The 17363-nt window shown below is 37.4% G+C and overlaps 1 pseudogene across 1 annotated transcript; it reads right to left on the bottom strand.

Moving 5' to 3' along the window:
• Positions 1–255: 255 nt before the first annotated feature.
• LOC145558590 (protein argonaute MEL1-like) lies at positions 256–7648 on the bottom strand (annotated as a pseudogene). The gene is made up of 23 exons (XR_014092553.1): positions 7580–7648; positions 7117–7508; positions 5191–5398; positions 4941–5090; positions 4704–4834; positions 4499–4614; positions 4302–4405; positions 3758–3893; positions 3555–3671; positions 3339–3446; positions 3167–3229; positions 2973–3092; positions 2746–2893; positions 2532–2653; positions 2304–2441; positions 2111–2214; positions 1959–2024; positions 1814–1877; positions 1499–1628; positions 1338–1411; positions 1078–1172; positions 944–975; positions 256–862 (listed from the first exon to the last, which is right to left on the bottom strand). The product of XR_014092553.1 is annotated as a protein argonaute MEL1-like (transcript).
• Positions 7649–17363: the final 9715 nt, after the last annotated feature.

The raw sequence follows: 17363 nt of genomic DNA, 5'->3' as shown, positions 1-17363 counted from the left end.
ATAAGCTAAAAGTTCTTTAAAAAAACTCTTTACTAAACAAGAACTTAAACTCACTCCTATTTCAAGCTATTGGCTTGGGAAGGAAATAGCTTGAAACATGGTTGTAAGAAAAAATTGGGGAGCTGGAAATCAGCTCCTATCTTGATCAATCACAAAATATGAGCATAAAAAACAAGTTAATCTATTTTGCAATATTTAAAATATCAAAATCCACCGATCATATCATAATAAATCTTGTTTAATTTAGGCCAACTAAAGATATCAAATTTTATAAACTCTGAAATTATCTTTTAAAAAAACATGTGAAATTAAAAAGAAAAAAAAAAAAGGTGATAGGTAAAATAGTAGGTATTGCTTAGTCGGTAGTAGTAATATTAATTAGCAAGTGTTACTACTATACAGTAGCTAACAATTAGAAAACAGTAACATATTCCAAAATTAACTGATAAAGTCTTGACCAAATATTGACCCTTCAAAACATTAGTCTTCACATTCTTAACAAAAACTTTAACAGTGTAAAACTTGAAAGTTGAAACTAGACCAAACTTCAGTGTTTTCAAAAGTGCACCTTACATTAAAACTCCTGGGCACATTTTCCACCCACATAACTCGAACTTCATAGCTCCAGAAAATAAGCGAAAATTGCAAAAACTAGTAACAGGTAGAGAATGCTGCAATTCCTCCTAGCAATAGAACATGACATTCCTCACATTTTCCTTGATCTCTGGAAGTGGCTGAACCTCTGGTTTTTTGTCCTTGGTCAGATCTTTGGCACTTGTTGATTCACTATCAGACATGGTCATACCTTCAACATAAAACCGAGCACGGAAAGCCAAAAGGTGTGCATAATAAGCTGGGGGAACTGCCAAACAAAGTTTATGGTTAGTGTATCCTAACACAGAGAGGTGATGAAAGAAAGAAACAACTTTTATTTAACACTTACCTACAGATACTGAGCGTGTGCACCTAGCAAACCTGAAAAACAGGATTCAAACACACAGTTGATAATCAGAAAGGAAAAACTTGTAAGTTGTAATTACAATCATTGAGAAACTAATTGTAAGAACGGGTATTTACGTGTAACACAAGCTATAGGTCAGCAGCTGGAGCAAATCTGCAGTAAAATAGTTGTCGTCGTAGAGCACATGATAGTGTGTGGGTCGGCTTGTTCCCTAAACATGTCATTCACAATGTCAATAAAACCACAAGATTGGGTTGCAGGAAGTGAAATCAATGGCCATGGCTAGGCAGAAATATGCACATAGTCAAATGACCAGTAATTATCGTTGGACAGTCTGAAGCCAACTAACAGACTGAAGCCAACCAAAATGACTTGCCTTTATCCCTGCATGACTGCATAGATAGAAGTCAAACTCTGATGGATGGCAAATTTTGCTGTCGACCACAGTTCCTGGGATAGGATAAAGTCATTACGAGGATCACAAATAAATAGAGACAGTGCTTCACAAGAATAGCATAAATTTGGAAATATAATTACCTGGCCGAATATTGCCGCTCTTATGATCAACCATTTTGCCATCTTTGGAGAAAAGCCGGGTGTGGTGTCTTTTTTGCACAACCACAAATGTCACACGTGGTTGATAGTTCGCTTCTATGGATTTGCAGGCCTTGAAAACAAAAACATTATACAATAACGATTGAACAGAAGTAAATATTCAATAACAGCAGAATGCACTTCAACTGCAATTAACATTTCAGACTCGCTTACTTGTTGCTACCAACTACATATCACAGCATAATAATCAACTCATTTAGAAAATTAAGCTCAGATTTTCTGTCAAAAGACTGATACCTGCCGTATCACATTAACCTCATACTGCAAAACCTGAGCAAACTGGCCTTCACTTACTCCATCTCTGCCCAATAAAAAAGGAGTGAGTATGAATGACAGACAACAAAGTTTTTGAGCAGCAAACGATTTGAGCAACAAATTGTACCTAAAGAAGATAATTCTCTCAGGTTTCTGCTTATTATTTGCCTCCAAAAACGCTTCCAGAAGTTCTCTACAAGCACAAGAGATAGATTAGAAACTCACAAGTCAGAATAATGATTTTGGCAACTTCCTGAGCAACATTTACAATTATTTTACCTAACACATGCATACAGATCCTGAATAATTTCCTCCCGATGACCCTGGGCACGAACAACCCCTCTGTACTTGGTCACCCCAGGCCAGTCCATTGAGGCAACAACCTGCAATAGCGAGCAGCAATTAACAGCTGAACACCGTGAATCCATAGCACTAACAAGAAAGCTAGACAACAGAGCTTGAAAAACCATACAGCTGCAATTGAGGCACTAGAATCCTCCCCTGGTTGAGCATGTGTGACATCAGCACCAAAAATTATCGTTGGACAATCAGTCAAGAGGGGAATATTTCTCTGTATCGCATCACACAAGACTGTGTTGCTTCCTCCAGCCTGCGGCAAACATTGGCTTAGCAGTAGGTAAGAAAATGCTAAATTAAGTGGTTAGGTACTCACATTAGACTCGTAATTTTCAGCACTCACCTTCACATTGATTTTCAAAGCCAAATTTGCAAGATACGACTTGTTAGGAAATTTATCTTTCTTAAGCTTACAACATTGAGAAACTATACCGAGCTCAGTTTCACATATTCTTTTAATTTTCCCTGCATGGATACAGAAATCTCTATTACTTTCAACCAACAAGCAAGCACAACATATAAATCTAGAGAATAGACAAAGTCACAAATTCACATACCATAGTACCCAGCAACATCTGGCAAAATAATAATTAGCAACTGCACGTTCTGCACCTTAGCTGAATAATCTCCCTCTTCTGAAAGAGCTTTCTCAATCTGAGCATGATCAACAGTGCGTATACGAGGAACAGGGTTCGGGGTGAAGTTCTGACAATGGCAGAACAAAATCAACAAAAGGAAACATTCACACAAAGAAATTAATAATTTTCATCTATTGAATCCATACCATTCCCATGCTAGAGCACATGTCAACCAGGTCCTTGCAAAACTTTGGCACTGAATCTTCAACTCGTCTTGCAAAATTCAGGCAAGTCCAGTTTGACACAGTAGCACCAATATACATTTTCTACACATACAAACTGACCAGTTAGATATAAAGAATGCTGTAACCAAACGAAGGTTATAATAGCCAAATCTTACTTTTTCAAACATGTTCCACTGGCCCTCCCCTGGAGCAACTTCTTGTTCAGCTCCATACTTGAGCTAGATAAAAGCAATTTGTCAAGTCAGTAGGTGCAAGGGGTGCTTTACTTAAAAAAAAAAAAAGCAAGATAAAAGTTAAACAGAGATTGTAACAACAAAACCAACATACCTTTGGTGGAGGCAATACTCGGGCATCAACAGTTACAGGCTCTTCAGTTATATTCATTCCAAACTGCTTGACCATCTGATCTTCAGAGTAGCGATTTTCTTTCACCATCTTCAGAGATTAAAAAGAATGGTGACTAATAAAACCAACTGCATGTACAACAAAACCTGCAAACATTTTAGAATACAGCAGAATGACAAACTCTCTTATAAAGTTTACCTCGATAATTTTACTCTCTCTTTCAAGAGGTTTTTGGCAGGTTGCCTTAAGAAGACCATTCACCTGGCTCTCGTTCAACTTTTTAGGGTATTTTTGACCATGAGCAATTTTGCAGACCTACAAGAAAGAGAAGATTTTTTATTTTAATATCATTTATGCGTGATACAAAGAAAGTAAATTAACAAGTGAATTAAAAAGGAGACCTCCATGGGCAGATAGATATGCCTCTTAGCCGACCCAATTTGGATGCATGGTAAAGCTGGATGTGTAAGCTGTATATTGTGCTGGTCTTTGAAGTACTCTGCGACAGTCTTGGTCTCATTACTGCTTAGATCGAACCTACAATGCAACATCATTATGCTTAGTATTGGATATTGCAAGTTCAAAATCCCAACTAGAAATAGTTTACATCAGATACAATAGCTTCAAACATAAGAAACCATGTACAGATGAGACAATTTGCTGGACATTATCAATTTATTTATATGCTTACAAGACATTGTATCTACAACCTAACAACATTGATAATCCTGTAAGACAATTTGTTTCTATATAATGTACTTCATGGAAGGTTAGATTAAGCATCAACCCAACAAGAGGTGAGGAAAAAAAATGTGAGAGGTAGAAGGATAACGCTACACATTCCACAACAAACAATAGCAAAAATTGAGACATCAAAACACAAATGAATGTTAGTACACTCAATGTCAAATAAAACATGCTTAAAATTATAGTCCAAAATCATACTCCAGCTGGTCTGCGGAAACACTTGACACGCCTACCACTTTGTAGCATTTCTTAGATCGTAAATGACTTGTTTCCACTATGATACCTTTGAGTGCTCTCCTGACCTGATATAAGCACAAACATAAAAGTTACAGAGAATGAAAATGATGAAATAATGGATGCAACACATGACCACTGCAACACAAGTACCACAGTACCTTGTTACGATTTGCATCAGAAAAGGGCCCAGAGAAATCTCGCTCTCTCAGATTCAAATGTTTAGCCACAAATTCATCAACCATTATTGGTTCATAAAAGGGCCGTGCAGATGCATCTGTAATATCAAAGAGTCAATCTGGTTAGCACAGGTGGAACTACAATCAGAGCCAATACAATATTGCAATAATTTAGCCAAGAGTGTACCAATGTTTAGAGATAGGCCCATCTGGGTTGGCCTAATGCTTTGATAATACCCCCTCCAATAATCTAAACCTTCCCCAAGAGAATCCTTGCCCAGTGATTTCGAAAAGAATGATCTCCCAATCAACACATAGCTACAAAAAACAAGCAAAATTTGTCAGCATCTTAACGAAAGACAAAAGGCAATAGGAATTTATGAGTTAAAACACTTAAAAAAGATTGATGTATAAGAAATATTACTCTGTAGGCTTTGTTGCACGAAGAACAACATCAAGCACTTGGATGGCATCTTGGGGAGGAACTGAGGATTGACCAGCAAGGTACTCTTGCAGAAAATGTTTATCAACCTCCTTAGCCAGTTTGATAGTAACCTGGAATTTCTGAACCTCACTGACAATCGAACATAACAATTCAAACAAGGTAAGCGAAAACTTGTTATTTTTCATGAATAGACAACCTTTAACTTCAAAGAGATAGAAGCATAAAATACCTCTCAGAACTGCCTCTTCTTTGTTTTTGCATTCCAACGACAAAGTCCTGTGATGTGACTGATGAAGCACCTGCAATATAGAGGCTCTTCTTACCATCATACGCCGGAATCTTGCCCTCGAAATTGGCTCGTCTTCATTATCACGTAGAAGCTTATCCAGTATCTCTCTACTAAATTTCTTGGAGGCTACCTCTGGACTGATTGACACCTGCTCCATAAAGAAAACAGCATCAGTATGCCATCAAGTTTTAATAGATATCAAAGGACATAAAGTTGGTCATACTAATATTCATAGCTACAAACCATTACAAACAATCCTTGCATCGTTTGCATACTTAGTACAGTACTTACGAAAAATTCCAAGAGTAAACTTGCATCGTTTGCATCAAGAAATAATAGCAATTTAAATTACTGAAAATTTTGCCTCCTCATTACACTCTTTACTGTTATCTACAATATCTAACATAAGCTTACATAATTGAAAGCTAGAATTAAGAGTACTCCACATTATACTAAACTATAAGTCTATAAGAGCACAGAACCAAAATTTTACTTCTCACTTTCTTACAGAATTTTACTTGTGAGAGGATAAGTGGAAGCTACATATAAGGGGATTAGTTTTCCAGCAATGTAATGTTAGTAAAATACAATTATTTCAATCCTTAATTAATGACTTCCCTTACAGCACAATGCAGGAGTACATGGAAAAAAATTATTACATTGCCCACTTAATGACTTGAATTAGCCAGCATAACACATGACCATTTTGTTCAAGTCCAACTCTATAAGACTAGAACAGAGGCATACTTGATAAACCATATTGAAACCCAAATCCTCCAATAAACCGCCCCAAATAAACAACTCAAAGAAAAAAACAATTACACCCAAAAGATAATCAAGGATATCTTACCAATTAGTACTACAATATATTAAAAGTAGTAACTAATAAAATGAATACATAAACACATGAATAGCTGTTTAACAAATCGTTTAACCATATTAAAACCTGAATCACCCAAATAATCGCCCCAAATGAACAAGATTAAAAGGACTCAGAGAAAAAAAAAAATTGCACCAAGGACAGCTTACCAATTACAGCTACAATATATTAACATTGTAACTAATAAAAATGAATACATAAAGCTGTTATACAATTAAATGAAGAGCATAATTACATATCATCTTTCACAAAAATCTTCCAAATCAACATTAACCACGAAAAAACAAACAAATATATAAATAGCTAACTACTCCGTAAAACCCATAATTTTTAAAAGAAAAAACCATTAAACTGTGTGTAACTGTGTAAGCTAAATTCGTTAGAAACCCATCAATGTGCATAACGTTACAGAATAACACCCAATATTCAGAAATTGTAAACAAAAAAAAAAAAAAAAAAAAAAAAGAAAAGTGGGTTTTACATTTCCCTTTTACAAAAACAGTTTAACCCAACAATATTATTCGATCAAACATAACCATTATTATTAGGGAGGTTTTTTTTTTTTTGGGTAATGAATCATCGTTTTGAAAGAGGACCCAAAATACACGACGTCATCATTCTCACTTAAATCGGAATCATTGATAAACAGCAACACAAAAACATTATACCCAAAATTACTCACACATTTTACAACAAATATTGTGAGTTTGTGACATTATTCGTATTTACCATCAACACCCTTTTCCAAAAATAAATACTCATAACAATAATAATAAGTAATAAATAATTAAAAAAAAAAAAAAAAAATCAAGGTAGTATCAAATTAAGACAAAACTACCATCAAAATCCAGTTTAAAAAAAAAAAAAAAAAAAAATTAACATCCATCAACCCATTCATCAACCAGATTCACAGAAATAATGACGTGATCATCAAGGAATAAAAGTTTTCACAAAAATGGAGAAGATGAGAGAGATAGTAAAATTACATCGTAGTGACGAAAATCATTAACAGAAAGTAGTTGAACGAGGAAGTGATTAGCGCGAACAGCACCATGGAGTCCAACAGTACCAGACCCAGGCCGTTTCGGTATCACTAGCGGTTCATGACCTAGCGAAGACGACGACAATGAATCCGACACTTTCAGCTTCTTCATTCCATCGATCATCCTTACACCCGCCGCCGCTTCTACCCAGATTTTCTTCGTCAATGTCCCGACGTCCGGTGCCTCTGAACCACCACCACCTCCTCCTCTTCGGCCCCTTCTACCGCGGTTATCTCTTCCTCCATGTCTAACATGACCGCTGGAGTTGCCTCCGCCGTAGCCTTGTCCACCGTCTCTGCTGCTGCTGCTACCGCCATGATACGACATCGTTTAACCTGGAAGAGGAGAGAGAAAATAGTCAGAAAAAAATACAGTATAATTTTTATTTTTAAAAAAAAATGGTTACCAGATAGTGTGGGTTTGAAGAGGTAGCTGAATATTGGAGGATGAAAATGATGAAAGGAGAGAGAAAAATGGAGATGAGTAAGAAATTGCAGAGAAAATGTGATGTGATGAAGAAGAAGAGAGAGAATGGGAATAAGTAGTCAACTTAATATAGAAATGTTCGTTAGCATGGATTGTATTTTGAATTTTTTATTATTTCTTTTTGTTTGTTTGGATGGTTTTTTTTGGAGGTGTTCCAAACGGAAGGTTGTGAGACAAATAAATTATGTCTCACAAGGGTAATATAGGCATTTCAGACGTCATTTTAGAGATGTCTCATTGAGCTGTTAAATCATACCACTGGAACTTCAGTGGTACAAAATACACTCCCAGTGGTATAAAATATAGTCTCGGTGGTACTAAAAAAGATTCAACTAGAGTTTCAGTTGAACAAAATATAGACTTAATGGTAGTGGTCCTGTCAAATTTTTATCCGTTTTGCACGTGAAGTGGAGCCCACACTACCTTTTTCACTCTTCCTATCTCTCTCCACATTTCTCTCTCTTCATTGTACCTTTTTAATTTTTTAATAGTTGTGAGACATTTTGTTTTGTCTCACAACACTCCCTTTTAACTTCCTGGTTTTTTTGGGTTTGGATATTTTGAATCATGTTGTACGACATAAAAGAATGATGGGTTTAATTATTTGGCGGTTTTCTTTCATTTTCTCACAATTGCAAAATGCACAAAATATACTCTCTCCGTGTGTCTTTTAAGTAATACCTCCGTTACATATTATGTGCAACGATTTGACATAAAATAGAGAGGAAAAATGTCTAATCGTTGCACATAATATGTAACGGAGGTAGTATTACAGTTTGATCGATATATAGTTTTATTCAATTTAATTGATTTAAATAAAATAAGAGGTTAGTGGGGTAATTGAAGTATTAAAAAATTATAAAAGAAAGATATAGTAGGATTAATAATTTAATGAAAGGTAATGAATATGAGAGGAGAAATAAAAAAATACTACGTAAAAAAAAAAAAAAAAGTAGTAGTGGGTTTGGATATGGACCATGAGTGGAAAGAGATATAATATTTTTAATGTAACTTTTTGCCACAAATAGAAGTGTAACACTTATCAAAACATGGCCGGATTTAGTAAGTGTAACACTTTAAAAAACACGGAGGGAGTATATTTTATAGAAAGATATTTACAAAGATCTAATAACAATATATATTTTAAATACGTGAAGTTATTTGTGATATAGTAACTTACTATTTTAGGTAGTTGGATACTCCGTATAGCTAGCTATTATTGAAGTTACTTTGTCAATGTAATAGGGGTTATCCGTTTAGTGTTATTGTTGTTATCCCGCCAGTGTTATAAGGGTTATGCGTTTTGTGTTATAGGAAGTTACTCCGCCAGTAATATAGGGGTTACTCCAATCACATGACAAAAACACTATTGGAAGTTACTCCGCCAGTAATTTTCAAGAGTGTTTTTAATGCTTATATGTAGCCCTAAGGGCTATGTATAACATTAAAATACTACGTAGGTAGTTTTTTTTGGGTAGTGTGCGTTATTAGGAAAATTACTCCCTCTGTTTTTAAATACTTGCTCCATTTTTCCATGCGTGGAGTTTTAGGAGAAATTGGAGAGAGTAATAAAATATGGAGGTAGTGGGGTAGTTGAGAAAATAAAAAATTATAAAAAGCAAACGTAGTGGAAGAATAGGAGGAGAGAGAGTATTATATTGGGTCCACCTAATGTGAGAAATGAATTATATATTGTAAAAGCTTTCCAAAAAAGGAAATGGAGCAAGTATTTAAAAACGGCCGGAAAAGGAAAGTGGAGCAAGTATTTAAAAACGGAGGGAGTAATAGTGAAAGAAGACCGGTGGCTGTTATTTGAATGGAAAAAAAGGGAGTGAATGAGAATTGAGATATTGGGTTTTGGAGTGCTATGGTGAGAAGTTGAGAAAAATCTCTTAAATTATACGTAGTATAAAAGATTTTTGTCTTCTGGTTATATATATGGTGGGGATTTGTGAAAGAAAATTTGTTAAGAATTAGCCAACCTTTGTGTACGATTAACTTAAAATAAGTCGACTTTTAAGGGGGATTTTCTTTTAATAGGTTAAATGACCTACAACCTACCAAACAAGTAATTTTTTATATTAAAAATATTTTTTTAAATTTTTTTATAATGTATTAAATTTAATTAAAAACTAAAATTAAACAAATTATAAAAACTAAAAATAAAAAACCAGTTATCCCTTTCCCCCACCCTCTGCCAGGTGTCGGCGTCAACGACCACCTCCCTACCCCAGCGCCGGTGACCCCACTCCCTTCCCATTCCCCCTACCCACGAATTCTCTCTCCTCTTCTTTCTCCAAACCACCATCACTTCCTTCACTCATCAACTCCGACATCCATTCTTCCTCCTACGACCTCGCTGACGCTCTCCTCTGGCGGCATTCGCAACATCCATGTTGCGCTTCATGAACTTGGGTAGTTGTCAGATATCTGCTGTTTCATCCACTTGTCTATCATCACTTCTGCTCCCCCCCTCTTTTGTTGAGTTCGGTGAACCGCTAAACGACACCCCTTCTCACTGGATTTCTTGGATGAGGCATAATCCTCTTTCTTGGTGAATATTCATCCCCCGAACCCACCTAGCTAGATCGACCCCCCTCCCCTTCACCACCTAGAAACATCACCCCAAAACCCCCGAAACTAGCCTAAACGTCACCCCGAAAACTCGTTTAGGGTGGTTTCGGGGGTTGAGTTTAAGGTTTGGAAGTTGGGTAGTGTAGACACCCATTTGTGTCTCCCCAAAACCAAACCCGGTGATGAGTGCCTTTCACGTCGAATCATAATCGAATGAAACGAAAGTGTGGAAAGGTCTAGCGTTGCGGAAAGTTTTATTTCTTTTCTCTTCTCCCTGTTTTTGAAAACTTTATTATAAGAAAACAGCCGATCCAGTTTGGTTGGTCCATGATATGGGTCCAATAGTGGTGTAGTTGGATGGGGCTTGCAAAGACCTTTCCAACGATATATTATAAGCCCAATTCCGATGAATATTGAGGAAGTTATGGCCAATTTACTAAACTGGGCCCGGTTTGAGTTTTAAGTACGGCCCAATGATCTAGGGGAGGGCCTAATATAATTTATCATTCCTAATGTAATTAGGAATGGTTTTAGTCTTCTAGAACATTCTAGAAGGTTCTTTTCATTCTTAATTCAATTAGGACTTTTCAGAGTTTTAATCAAGATCAAATAGCATTTTCGACTGAAATTATATTATTTTATCTTCCAGTACGGGAAATTTATCGGATTTTCGAAAACGCGTTAAAAATCAGTTTGGCGTCCAACCCCAAGCCTTGGCGCCTGGAACCAGGATTGGCGCCAATGCGCTAGCCATTGGCGCCTGGCGCTAGCCACTGGTGCTGGCGCCAACTAGCCAGGGCTGGCGCCAAGGTTGTTTTTCGATCTCCAGACTCTATTTTGTTAAATTATCTTTTTTGGATGATTTTCTCTATAAATATCGTATCAAAAACTCCGTTTTCATTCACGAATTCTCATCAACAATTAGTTTTAATTAGCATTCACCAATTCTCTTCATTCATCAAGCTTTCATTCATTCTTTAGCATTCTTTTCTTTTTTAAACTTTTACTTTTTCATACAAAATTCCGCATTCGCAAGATCTTGATACACCTAGCCATATTCGAAGTTGCCTTCGCCCTAGACGTGAAAGGTTTTAATTTCTGAGGGTTTGGTCCCAAATCTCTATTTCAATTATTTAATTTAATTGTTTTGATTATTATTTTCCTTGAAGTTACTAACGTGTGTATTTTGTTATTAGAAAGAGGTACGAAGCATCCAAGTAAATACTTTAATTGATTTATTGATATTAGGATGTAGAAATCATGCTTAGATTGTTATTTTGATTCCTAGTATCATGTCTAGGTTAATTTTAATATTAAATATGATTGTTGCGATGCTTCCTATGTTCTTCCTAATATTAATTCATGTTAGTATCATGTTAGGGCTAAAGATTTGATTTTTATTGCTTAGTGACATGCTAGGGTTTGTTATTAATCTTGTTAGTATCATGCCTAGGATCTTGCTATTTTTATTATGCTTTAACATGATTATAATTATTATTCATGATTATTATTTATTATGTTGCTTGATACATTATTTTATTTGTTATTGCTTGATCACCTTTTATTGCATGTTTAAAGGGAATTTCTATTTGCAATCATGCTTAATAAGATAATTAATAATCTTGTTAGGGTTAATTGTGATTATAATTCAAGTGATCGCCAATAATAGTTTATTTGTGCATTAAATTCAACCAACATAGATTAAACAAGTTTAGGGTTAATCCTATTGATTGTATGTTAATAAGAAAGCGCACATGAATACGAGCAGAATAAAGTAGAGGCCTATTATTAGGGCAGGTTCAATCTCTTTTAGGTTGGATTTGTACCTTCATCCCCGAACCCTTATTTGGTTCATGACCTTATGGAGTTGACGATCTCTTGGATCGTTAAGGGGTGTAACCTTCACCTCGTGAACGGTTTACAAGTTCCTTAAAAACTTGTTGGCGACTCTTTTGCTCTATCTTCTTCCCTTTTGGACGCCACCGTACTTTAGTGTATGATGCTTAATTAAATTAATGTGCGAGTCTAGGCACTAAGTCCCATGGTCTTACACAAGAGTCCAAACATGTCACTTACACTCAATAACACACACCAATGCACATGTCTTGATCATGATTAAGAGAGTCTTGTGTGCGCGCGTTTTTTCGTCATTTTTTTAGGGGGGTAAGTCGGATATTAATCCTCCAATAAATAATAATACTTAGTTCCCTAAACACATGTACGTTATTGCTCCCCAAAAATATGCATACTTTTTCTAAAAAATAAAAACCATAAAGTCAAATTGATTCGAGTCAAGTAATTAAAACACAAATTGGCTTAATTTACAGCGCGTGGTCAAGAAAGGAAGGGCAATTAATCAAAGATAACCTCTTCGTACAAGTCCAACTTTTCGACAAACCTATAGCCCGCAAGAGGAAATCAAGAGTTATAATGGCAACTCAAGAAGAAGTCAATGATCTCAAGAACCAACTGGCTACTGTAACTGAGACACTGAAGCTTCTCGCACTTAAGATCGAGGATCCCGTGAAGCAACAACAAATGGACCTCATGCAAGAGAGCCTAAGCAAGTTGTCTAGCGACTACAAGTTTCAAGAACTCACATCCCAAGGGGTCTCGGTGGATAAAGATCTTCTTCCGCAGAAGTTCAGCGCCAACGACATCCCAAAATTTAGGGCAATCGACAACCCTTACTTTCATTTAAGAGCATTTGAAACAATAATGAGTATCAAGGGTATCGATAAGAAAGTCTTCCCTTCCCTGTTTTCACTATCTCTCGAGACCGTTTGCCAACAATGGTTCTTTTCTCTTGAAAAAGAAATGACCTCTACCTGGGAATCCATAGCAAACGCTTTCGTTGATAGGTACAAGTGCAACATTCAAGTCGAAACTGACCATAGAGAACTTGAAATCCTCAAACAGAAGGAGAATGAGGGCTTCACTGCTTTCTTTAACAAATGGAGAGAAACCTCAGCTAAAATGATCGAGGTACCAAGTGAAAAAGAGTCCGTGAGACTGTTCATTAAAAACCTCCAAGAAAAATATTCAAAACATCTTAAATATCAAAATAACCTTCATACCTTTAAGGCTGTTTATGATATTGGGATTAATATTGAAGATGACTTGGCTAAATCTAAAGCTGCCAACAATAACTCCAACAGTGGCTGGAAAGGAAAGAAGAACGACAATCCTTCTTCTTCCAAAACCGCCCACTCAAATAATGTTAGCACCTTTAATCTAGGAGAAGTCCTCGCCATGAACAACCAAGGACAAAAGAAACCATTTAGGAGAAACTTCACTCCTATTGACATGAGTTATGACACCGCATTTGATCGATTAAGTGCAAAAGGTCTTATAACTCCCATTGGACCATCTGGAGATCCACCAGTTGAGAAGAGGTCGCCTAACTGGAATCCCAACGCACATTGCAAATATCACCAAGGTAGGGGCCATTCTACTGAAAACTGTTGGAAGCTTAAGGAAGCTATCCAAGATCTGATTGACAATAACAAGCTGCCATTGCCCCCTGCCAGTAAAAAGCCAAGCATTGACAATGCACCTCTAGCTCATACTTTGGCTATCTCCGATGAAGAAAGCGAAGTTGACCCCTCATCTCTCATTAAGCCTGTCAAAGCAGCCAATGTCGAAGAAGGAGAAGAAGAGATCTTTTTCGATGTCGAAGATAACCTTCCAGAACCAGCAAACGAGAAAGACATACGAGTGCTCACGCTGTTTATGAGGGAGACATCGCAACTGTTACGTGAAACTCTCAAAATTATGAACGAACTTCACAAGAAATATGATGAACTTCCTAAAAAAGAGTCCACACCAGTGAAAACGACTTATGAGGCAAAGTATTTTCCCTTACAAGTCACCGAAAGACCCAAGAAGAGCAATAAAGTTTATACTCCAATTGGGATCCCGTATGCACAAATGTTCGAAATGCTCTCCGAGAGTGGCAAGGTCAAACCTCTCGAACCGAGACCATTTGAATCATTAAAAGGGACAGATAGATATTACTGTCAGTACCATCAGTCAGGAGGGCACACCCTAGAAAACTGCTTCAAATTCAAGGATTTGGTGCAGAAAATGATTGATAAAAAGGAGTTAATCCAAGTTCAACAAGAAGAGGACATAACTGTTAATGGAGTATGGGACAGTGATGAAGAAGATGTCTACCTAAAAGACATAGTAGGACCTTCACCTTCCGTATCATACACCACGGACGACATTTGGGCTGAAGAAGATTCATCAATAGACGTCCTCACAAGATCCGGGAGAATGCAACCTCCCGTTTCAACACAACCTATGCCTACTGTACAACAAGCTCCCATACCTATCATCGAAGACAATGACATCGTTAAACAATTCAAGAAGACAAAAGTTGAGATGAATGTATGGAAGCTTCTGGAAACATCTCGAGAACATAGGTTGGCTGTGATGAATGCCTTGGATAAAATCGGGATAGATTCTGACACCACTCCTGAGGGACTAGCTAACTTCCTCACGAGTGACCTCCCTAGTCCAATTAATCTAATCACCTTCTCTGACAAAGATTTACCCCCAGAAGGTGACAAACACTACAAGGCGTTAAACCTCACGGTAGTCTGCAAAAGGATGAATGTTCCCATGACTCTTGTAGACAATGGATCGGCTATTAATGTATGTCCACTTAGGACTGCAAGGATGCTCGGCATAAAGGATGAGGATTTAACTCCGTCCACACAAGGAATAAGAGCTTACGATAATACTCGTCGTCAAGCTCTTGGCAAAATAATCCTAAATGTGACGGCAGGAGCAATAGAACATGCTACTACTTTTTAAGTGGTAGACATCAAAGCCTCATTCAATCTGTTGTTAGGACTTCCTTGGCTCCATGATCTAAAGGCCGTCCCTTCATCTCTCCACCAATTAGTGAAAGCCATAGTTGGAGGAATCCCCATCACTATTGACGCTTCGCCGATGAGGATCAAATCAATAGAAAATCCAATCATCAACGTGGAGCACGACGAAGATGATGAAGACCTATGGGGCTTTAACGAAGAAGTCTCCTTAATCCAAGAGGATGAAAGGACATCTCTTTGCCACGACCCCCATTCCAACATGATTATCAACACTATGCTGAAGAAACAAGGACACTTCCTTGGGATGACCTTAGGAAAGAAGAAAGGGATAGCAAAATCGATAGAGTCACCTGGCCTCCCTAAACTAGATACTTTCGGACTTGGTTTCGAACCGACTCGGAAAGATCTCAAGCGAGCCCAGGACAAGTTGAAAGCACGTAGGGACGCTCGCATTCAAAAGAAAGCAACTCCAATGGATCAGTACCCTCTTACGCTTAATGGTCCGTTTATAAAAGAAGGAGAGGACTATCCATGCCATGAATTTCCCGAACCATTTGTTGTAAATGGCATACGACAACCAGGATTCGAGATTTTCTTGGATTGCTACTTCACTGACGAAATCCCAACTCCCGTCCATAAGGAGAAAGTACCCCCATGCTTTGACTTTAACGTCATGGGATTACTGTTTGGGCGAGAAAAGAATGAGCCAGCTTATGAGGAAGATAACTCCTCACTCATTCAAACGGTCCTACAAAGCGAAAACTTCAACCCCTCGAAGCTAATTACTCCAGCTGAAGGATCACTGCAAAGGTGGCGCAAGACTATCAAGGTGACTACTCCGAGTGGAAGAAAGATATCAATCATGACAGGGCAAGGGCCGATGTTTGAAGAATCGTCAGAGTCAGAGTCTGAGTCAGAGTCTTTCCCTTTAGAATCTTCTAAGTCTTTAGCTATAATGCCTCCCCTTCCTATTTCTTCTCCTAGGATAGTTAGTGATCCAGTCCCTGAGGACATATCACTTTTTTATGTAATGATCTCAGAGTATAATAATATCTCTCATTCTCCTTACTTGTCGTGTTCTTCTCTAACCCAAGATGACGAACATTGCTTAGCTAACGATGAAAAAGATAAAGAAATTATTAAAGCAATGGAAACACTTGAAAAGAAAACGCCAGTAATTGAAGAGACTGAAACAGTTGACATCTCAAACGATTCAACTCATAAAAGAGAAGTTAAAATCGGACTAACATTGAGTAAACAAGAAAGAACCGATTTAATTAACTTGCTTAAAGAATTCGTCGATGTATTTGCTTGGTCATATGAAGATATGCCAGGCATTAACAGAGAAATAGCTCAACACACTATACCATTAATACCAGGAATGAAACCTGTAAAACAAAAGTTGCGTCGAATGAAACCCGATGTAGCACTTAAAATAAAAGAAGAAGTTCTAAAACAAATAACTGCAGGTTTCATCAAAGTATCCAAATACCCCGAATGGGTCGCCAACGTCGTCCCAGTTCCAAAGAAAGACGGAAGGGTAAGGATGTGTGTCGACTATCGAGATCTAAATAAGGCAAGTCCAAAGGACGACTTCCCTTTGCCACACATCGATATTCTGGTAGACAACACGGCAAATCACGCGCTTCTCTCATTCATGGACGGATATGCAGGGTACAATCAGATTCTCATGGCAGAAGAAGACATGGAGAAAACGACCTTTATCACACCATGGGGCACTTACTGTTACACGATAATGCCATTTGGGTTGAAAAACGCAGGTGCTACTTACCAACGTGCAGCAACTGCCTTACTCCATGACATGATGCACAAAGAAGTTGAAGTATATGTCGACGACATGATTGTGAAATCAAAGGACCGTCCAGGCCATCAAGTAGCCTTAAGGAAATTTTTCGAAAGGCTAAGAAAATACAATATGAGGTTGAATCCATCAAAATGCGCTTTTGGAGTCACCTCAGGCAAGCTCTTGGGATACGTTATAAACTCTAGAGGAATAGAGATAGATCCCACCAAGATTAAAGCAATCATGTCGATGCCACCGCCCAAGACCGAGAAACAGATTCGAGGATTCATTGGCCGGTTGCAATACATAAGTAGGTTCATATCAAAACTGACAACGATATGTGAACCAATCTTCAAGAAGCTCAAGAAGAATGTACCAGTAATATGGGATGACGAGTGTCAAAAAGCCTTTGACATGATCAAAGCCTATCTCGTAAATCCTCCCGTATTAGCGCCAGCACTTCCCGGAATACCTCTAAGGTTATA

The sequence above is a fragment of the Chenopodium album genome, chromosome 9, assembly GCF_948465745.1.
Source record: "Chenopodium album chromosome 9, dcCheAlbu1.1, whole genome shotgun sequence".
Classification (NCBI taxonomy): domain Eukaryota; kingdom Viridiplantae; phylum Streptophyta; class Magnoliopsida; order Caryophyllales; family Amaranthaceae; genus Chenopodium; species Chenopodium album.
Note: the sequence above shows the minus strand (reverse complement) of the source record. Positions and strands in the feature narration are given on the sequence as shown.